This window comes from Rhodnius prolixus, unplaced genomic scaffold, assembly GCF_049639745.1.
Source record: "Rhodnius prolixus isolate KJV_2025 unplaced genomic scaffold, Rpr scaffold_10, whole genome shotgun sequence".
Classification (NCBI taxonomy): domain Eukaryota; kingdom Metazoa; phylum Arthropoda; class Insecta; order Hemiptera; family Reduviidae; genus Rhodnius; species Rhodnius prolixus.
In genome coordinates, this window is record NW_027411615.1 from 18,534,575 (window position 1) to 18,541,576 (window position 7,002).

Sequence of the window (7,002 nt, forward strand, 5' to 3'; positions counted from 1 at the left end):
CCGAATATCGATTTTTAATATAACTTTCCAAATAAGTGATCACTAAGACTTCTATTTTGGTAGTGGAATTGGAGTAATGAAGTAAAGTATTATTATATTAGGCGCCAATGACCTCAGAAGTTGACGCGCCTTAAATTAAAAAAAAAACTTATATTACAGTCAAACAATTTAGTGTGGGCCTCAAACGACTTTTTCTCAAAGAGAAAAAACTCAGCTTGAACGATTTTCTCACTTTATACAGGTAAATCTGATTGAAACATTTAGAATAACAAATAATCTTTCGCTTTTAATGAGAATAAATGTTTTAGTTTTAAATCTAATCAAACTATTATTTGGCCAAATTAAACCTCTTTTCCTCAGAATATTAATTTTGTTTCTTGGGAAAATAGTAATATTTAAACTAAATAAAAGTTCTATTTTTTAGACAAATAAGGTAACTGTTAAATCAATAAAACAAGGTTTAAGTTCTTAAAAGCATTTATTTAAAAGAACATTATTTCTTATTTAAACTGCATTCATTTATATTGATTAAAAAATGATTGTGGTACTACGTTCGATTCCCGATGAAGGCCTTGGATTTTATTTAGTGTTTTTTTTCTCATAAATTATAAATTATGTTTGCTAGACGCCTCTGTCCTAATCTGATAGTTACGCCTGAATAAAATAGGCATTACTATACTTTACTACTACATTAAAACTGTCCGGTAGGACAGTTGTATAAGGGTTGATCGTCAAAAACTGCACGAAAAAGCGTAACGTTGAAAAACACCCAACTTTGACAATTTTTTTCTCTTTTTCTATAAAAGATAAAATTCCCAAATTTTCTTTAAAATAAAGGGCAAACCCTCCTTTATAACTGTAATTTTTTTGCAACAACCCAGATCTAATAGGTTTCGAGAAAAAAGTTGCCAAAAATGAGCAAAAACCGCTTTTTCAAAAAATGTTCTTGTTCTTGTTGTTCTTGTTGTTCTTGTTGTTCCCTTTTTTGTAAACAACGTAGCGCCTAAACGCGCAAACCGATTTTCATGAATGAGGTGTCATTCGATTCGGAATTTTATGTAGATGTGCCTTTTGGGGGTCTCGACGCTGTATATTAAACAAGAGAGGAGTTAGCCCCCTTAATGTAAGGCCCCCTCCAAAATTATTATTACTAATTACTCTGTAAATCTTGGCCCGATTTTGATAAAATTTGGTAGGATGATAGGGTTAGGGCTCCCCTACGTAACATTAAAGCGGCGATCAGCTCTTACACTTGCTGAGGGGAAGTATAGCAATCGTTGCAAATTATCGACACGTGAACCGATTTTCATGAATGAAGTGTCATTCCAATCGAAATTTTGTACAGATTTGCACTTTAAAAGTCTCAACGCCGTGCCTCATAAGGAGGGGAGTTAGCCCCTCCCAAATAAGGCCCTTTCTAAAACTATTATTACCAATATTTCTATAACGCTAAATCCGATTTTGATAAAATTCAGCTCGAATAAGTGGTTAAAGCTCCTCTACGTTGCTGATGCTCTTGCACCTACTAAGAGGAAGTACTGCAATCGTTTAAATTATCAATGAGTGAACCGATTTAAATCAATGAATTGTCGTTCGATTAAAAAATCTTTGCCTCTTTGCCTTTTAGGGAGAAGTACTGCAATCGTAGTTTATTTTTCTTACTCCTCTTAAAAGGAAGTACTGAAATCGCAGTTTAATTTTGCTATTTACGTACAAATACCTTCCTATGTTATTCAAAACGCTTTTTCAAAAAAATTGTTATTGAGGATGGTTTGGGGGAACGCAACTATAATCATTCTTTAAAAAGATCTCTCCAGTGGTAGTTACGGTTCCGACTTAACACCTTATCAGATTATAATGATAGAATTGCTTATTCCAAATTTTAAAAAAATCTGTAAAGAAGATATGTAACTTTGTAAAATAGACAAAAAGGAAAATCTATCCAAAAGGTACAAAAATCTCCTTAACAAAAACTTACAGTTTCAAATGTTAAGTATAAGGGTTGATTAATCGCCAAAAGGTACACAAATCAGCGTGTACCCAACATTTCATTAATACTTCATTAATAGTTAAGTAATTCTACTGCATTAATTTTCATTAATAAGTTATTTTTTAGAATTTATTAGATGTCACAGACCCTTATGCTGGCCACTTCATTTATAATATTTTTTTGTTATAATTATGATAAATCACATAAATATGTACATGCATGTTAAAGTAGAAAAAGACAAAGTTAGAGTATGCTACTGTCTTGAATTCGTCTCACCGAAATATTCGTGAGCACAAATAACACACAGTTAATAACAAGTAGATTATTCAACAACAATTATTGATTTCTCAATTGTAATTTAATTTAGTCCCCCTAATTTTACTTATAGTAAAATGCTGGAATAATTAGCTGTCCTAAAAATATGTATATCTACATATATATGAACAAGCATGTTAAAGTAGAAAAATTCAAAGTTAGAGTAGGCTACTGTCTTGAATTCGTCTTACCGATATTACATATATACAACATTGTGGGATGAATACCTAGATTAAGAATGTAATTGAAACTATATTATTTGCGATAAAGCCAGATAATTATTATCTATTATTATAAACGTTTGACTACTTCATAAAATAACAATTGCTTTAATCAAAGAATGAACTTAAACCGACGATTTTTATTTAAAAATAAAAATATATAAATGAAATAAACAAAATCATTGATGTAAGTTTTTTATAAAAAAAAGTTTTGAATTTTTTAGCCTCATAATTTTTTTTTTATTTTTTGTAACGTTTTTCTTTTTAACCTGTAATTAATAGTTTGATTATTATAAATAACTAGATATTACAGTCAATCTACAGTGCTACTTGAACATATTATATTTTGTAGACGAAAATGGCCAGCATAAGGGTCTGTGACATCTAATAAATTCTAAAAAATAACTTATTAATGAAAATTAATGCAGTAGAATTACTTAACTATTAATGAAGTATTAATGAAATGTTGGGTACACGCTGATTTGTGTACCTTTTGGCGATTAATCAACCCTTATACTTAACATTTGAAACTGTAAGTTTTTGTTAAGGAGTTGAATACAATATTTACATGTGAGTAATGAAGGTTTTTCTAATAATAAACTTTTATTTAGATACAAAGGGAAAGATTTATTGTATGAACGAAGTTTTCAATTTATGTTGTCTTACACTGAACCTATTGAATTAAAACTGTCCGGTAGGACAGTTGTATAAAGGTTGACCATCAAAAACTGCACTAAAAAGCGTAACGTTGAAAAACACCCAACTTTGACAATTTTTTTCTCTTTTTCTATAAAAGATAAAATTCCCAAATTTTCTTTAAAATATAGGGCAAATCCTCCTTTATAACTGTAATTTTTTTGCAACCACCCAGATCTAATAGGTTTCGAGAAAAAAGTTGCCGAAAATGAGCAAAAACGGCTTTTTCAAAAAATGTTCTTGTTCTTCTTCTTGTTGTTCTTCTTGTTGTTACCTTTTTTGTAAACAACGTAGCGCCTAAACGCGTGAACCGATTTTCATGAATGAGGTGTCATTCGATTCAATATTTTATGTAGATGTGCCTTTTGGGGGTCCCGACGCTGTACATCGAATGGGAGAGGAGTTAGCCCCCTTTATGTAAGGCCCCCTCCAAAATTATTATTACTAATTACTCTGTAAATCTTGGCCCGATTTTGATAAAATTTGGTAGGATGATAGGGTTAGGGCTCCCCTACGTAACATTGAAGCGGCGATCAGCTCTTACACTTGTTAAGGGGAAGTATAGCAATCGTTTCAAATTATCGACACGTGAACCGATTTTCATGAATGAAGTGTCATTCAAATGGAAATTTTGTACAGATTTGCACTTAAAAGTCTCGACGCCGTGCCTCATAAGAAGGGGAGTTTGCCCCACCCAAATAAGGCCCTTTCTAAAACTATTATTACCAATATTTCTATAATGCTTAGTACGATTTTGATAAAATTCAGCTCGAATAAGTGGTTAAAGCTCCTCTACGTTGCTGATGCTCTTGCACCTACTAAGAGGAAGTACTGCAATCGTTTAAATTATCAATGAGTGAACCGATTTAAATCAATGAATTGTTCGATTAAAAAATCTTTGCCTCTTTGCCTTTTAGGGAGAAGTACTGCAATCCTAGTTTATTTTTCTTACTCCTCTTAAAAGGAAGTACTGAAATCGCAGTTTAATTTTGCTGTTTACGTACAAATACCTTCCTATGTTATTCAAAACGCTTTCTCAAAAAAATTGTTATTGAGGATGGTTTGGGAGCCGCAACTACAATCATTTTTTAAAAAGATCTCTCCAGTGGTAGTTAACACCTTATCAGATTATAATGATAGAATTGCTTATTCCAAATTTTAAAAAAATCTGTAAAGCAGATATGTAACTTTGTAAAATAGACAAAAAGGAAAATCTATCCAAAAGGTACAAAAATCTCCTTAACAAAAACTTACAGTTTAAAATGTTAAGTATAAGGGTTGATTAAACGCCAAAAGGTACACAAATCAGCGAGTACCCAACATTTCATTAATACTTCATTAATATTTAAGTAATTCTACTGCATTAATTTTCATTAATGTTATTTTTTAGGATTTATTAGATATCACAAACCCTTATGCTGGCCACTTCATTTATATTATTTTTTTGTTATAATAATTATGATAAATCACATATACGTACATGCATGTTAAAGTAAAGATAAAGTTAGAGTAGGCTACTGTCTTGAATTCGTCTCACCGAAATATTCGTGAGCACAATTAACACACAGTTAATAACAAGTAGATTATTAAACAATAATTATTCATTTCTCTATTGTAATTTAATTTAGTCCCCCTAATTTTACTTATAGTAAAATACTGGAATAATTAGCTGTCCTAAATATATGCATATCTTATTTACTTTATATTACATATATACAACATTGTGGGAAGAACACCTAGATGGAGAATGTAATTGAAGAAAACTATATTATTTGCGATAAAGCCAGATAATTAGTACCTATTATTATAAACGTTTGACTACTACATAAAGTAACAATTACTTTAATCGAAGAATGAATAAATAAAATAAACAAAATCATTGATGTAAGTTGGTGTAAGCATTTTTTTAAACAAGGTTTTGAATTTTTTAGCCTCATATTTTTATTTTATTTTTTATAACGTTTTTCTTTTTAACCTGTAATTAATAGTTTGATTATTATAAATAACTAGATATTACAGTCAATCTACAGTGCTACTTGAACATATATTTTGTAGACAAAAATGGCCAGCATAAGGGTCTGTGATATCTAATAAATTCTAAAAAATAACTTATTAATGAAAATTAATGCAGTAGAATTACTTAAATATTAATGAAGTATTAATGAAATGTTGGGTACTTGCTGATTTGTGTACCTTTTGGCGTTTAATCAACCCTTATACTTAACATTTTAAACTGTAAGTTTTTGTTAAGGAATAAATAACACTTCCTGAAGAAGATCTCCATAAGAAAGCGAAGTATAGTATATCGTATGTACCCTTATTGCAGAGATGATGTGAATTACCTCAACTTTCAGCGGATGCAATAAAAAGCAACATGGTAACTTCGAGCCAGCGAAGGAAACTGGATCAATAAAAAAATTAAGCACTCAATAAAACCATCTTATACTTGCTGATAAATAAATAGGTTTCTATTTTAATATTGAGACCTTGTTCAATTCAAAATAAATAAAATAATACAATTAAGTCGAGAAATTCTCTCTAAAACATAATGCATACAATATGTCTAATATAATGTGTAGCGGAAAATTATATTATTATATTTTAATTAAGCAAAAATATTAATTTTTATTTTAGTCTCTAACTTTGAAATGAAATAACTTATTAAACTATCTTTAAGCTTACTAATCAACTTGATTACTGCCAGTTTTATAAAACTGGAACTAATAAAATAAAATTGCACAACAAAAGTTATTGATTTACGATAGGTTGAACTTGAAGATCTAAAAAACTAAAGAATGTGAAGAGGGAAAATTGGATGATTTTATGAAGCGAAAGTGAATGCCATACTATCTAGTAGCACTTATTAAAACTACAAAAGAATTTTAGTTCCACAAATTGCCGCTAGATAACATAAACATGAACTTTTGCACTTTTATGGGACTACTCGACCGCAATATATATTTCATTGAGAGTACGTATAAGTAAATATCCTTGGTTTTAGTCTCGATAGCTTAACACCTGTACAGGTTTTTTTAAGAAGTACGTAATTTACACAAGTAAATGTTAGGAGTATCGATGCTTGTGTTCAAGATTTAAGTAGGGTTCCTTACAGGAGCCGAGATCTCTTTAAAGTAGCTAGTCCACTGGTTTTTTACTGGCTAGTCCGTTGGTAAAAAATTGTAACAATTTTTATTTTTTCAGATTTTAATTGAGTCTGAGGATGATTCTTGGAAGATCCGAAATTTCTTAAAGTTTGAACCAATTAATAAAAGTATATAGCCCATTTGTTTTTGTTTTTTTCGGTTTATAAGTGTGAACTTGTAAAATACTTTATAACCAGTTTTATTTATACTTTACTTTATAAAGCAGTTGTAAAACTTATTTACTCTTCAGGAATACCTAAAATAATATATTTCAGATACCATTCCTAAAATATTTTACCAACTCCTTTGGCCTCGGTCACCAAATAAATGTAAATTTAAAAACGAAAATTTGGTACAATACATAGATTGTGCTTTCTCTTATTGCAGCAATTCATACAATTTTATAAAGTTAACTAAATTTTTAGTTGGTCGTAATTCCTCAAGATGGTGTAGCAGTGTTCTTTGTTAAAGTACATATAAGGATAATTTTTATTTTACGGCTCTTTGACATCCTCAATCAAATTTTTGGGTAAAATTTGTTCTAAAAATGCAGTTAGATAAAAAAAAAAAAATATTTAGAACTACGTGTTCAATATCCAAAAAACTATAGAAATCATTTTTATCAATAAGTTTTTTT

At 29.8% G+C, this 7,002-nt stretch overlaps 1 long non-coding RNA gene across 1 annotated transcript; it reads left to right on the forward strand.

The window, feature by feature from the left end:
• The first annotated feature begins 42 nt into the window (after positions 1–42).
• LOC141456733 (uncharacterized) lies at positions 43–6,826 on the forward strand. Its single transcript, XR_012459942.1, has 3 exons — positions 43–241; positions 5,988–6,193; positions 6,424–6,826. It is a non-coding gene; the product is annotated as an uncharacterized lncRNA (long non-coding RNA).
• Positions 6,827–7,002: the final 176 nt, after the last annotated feature.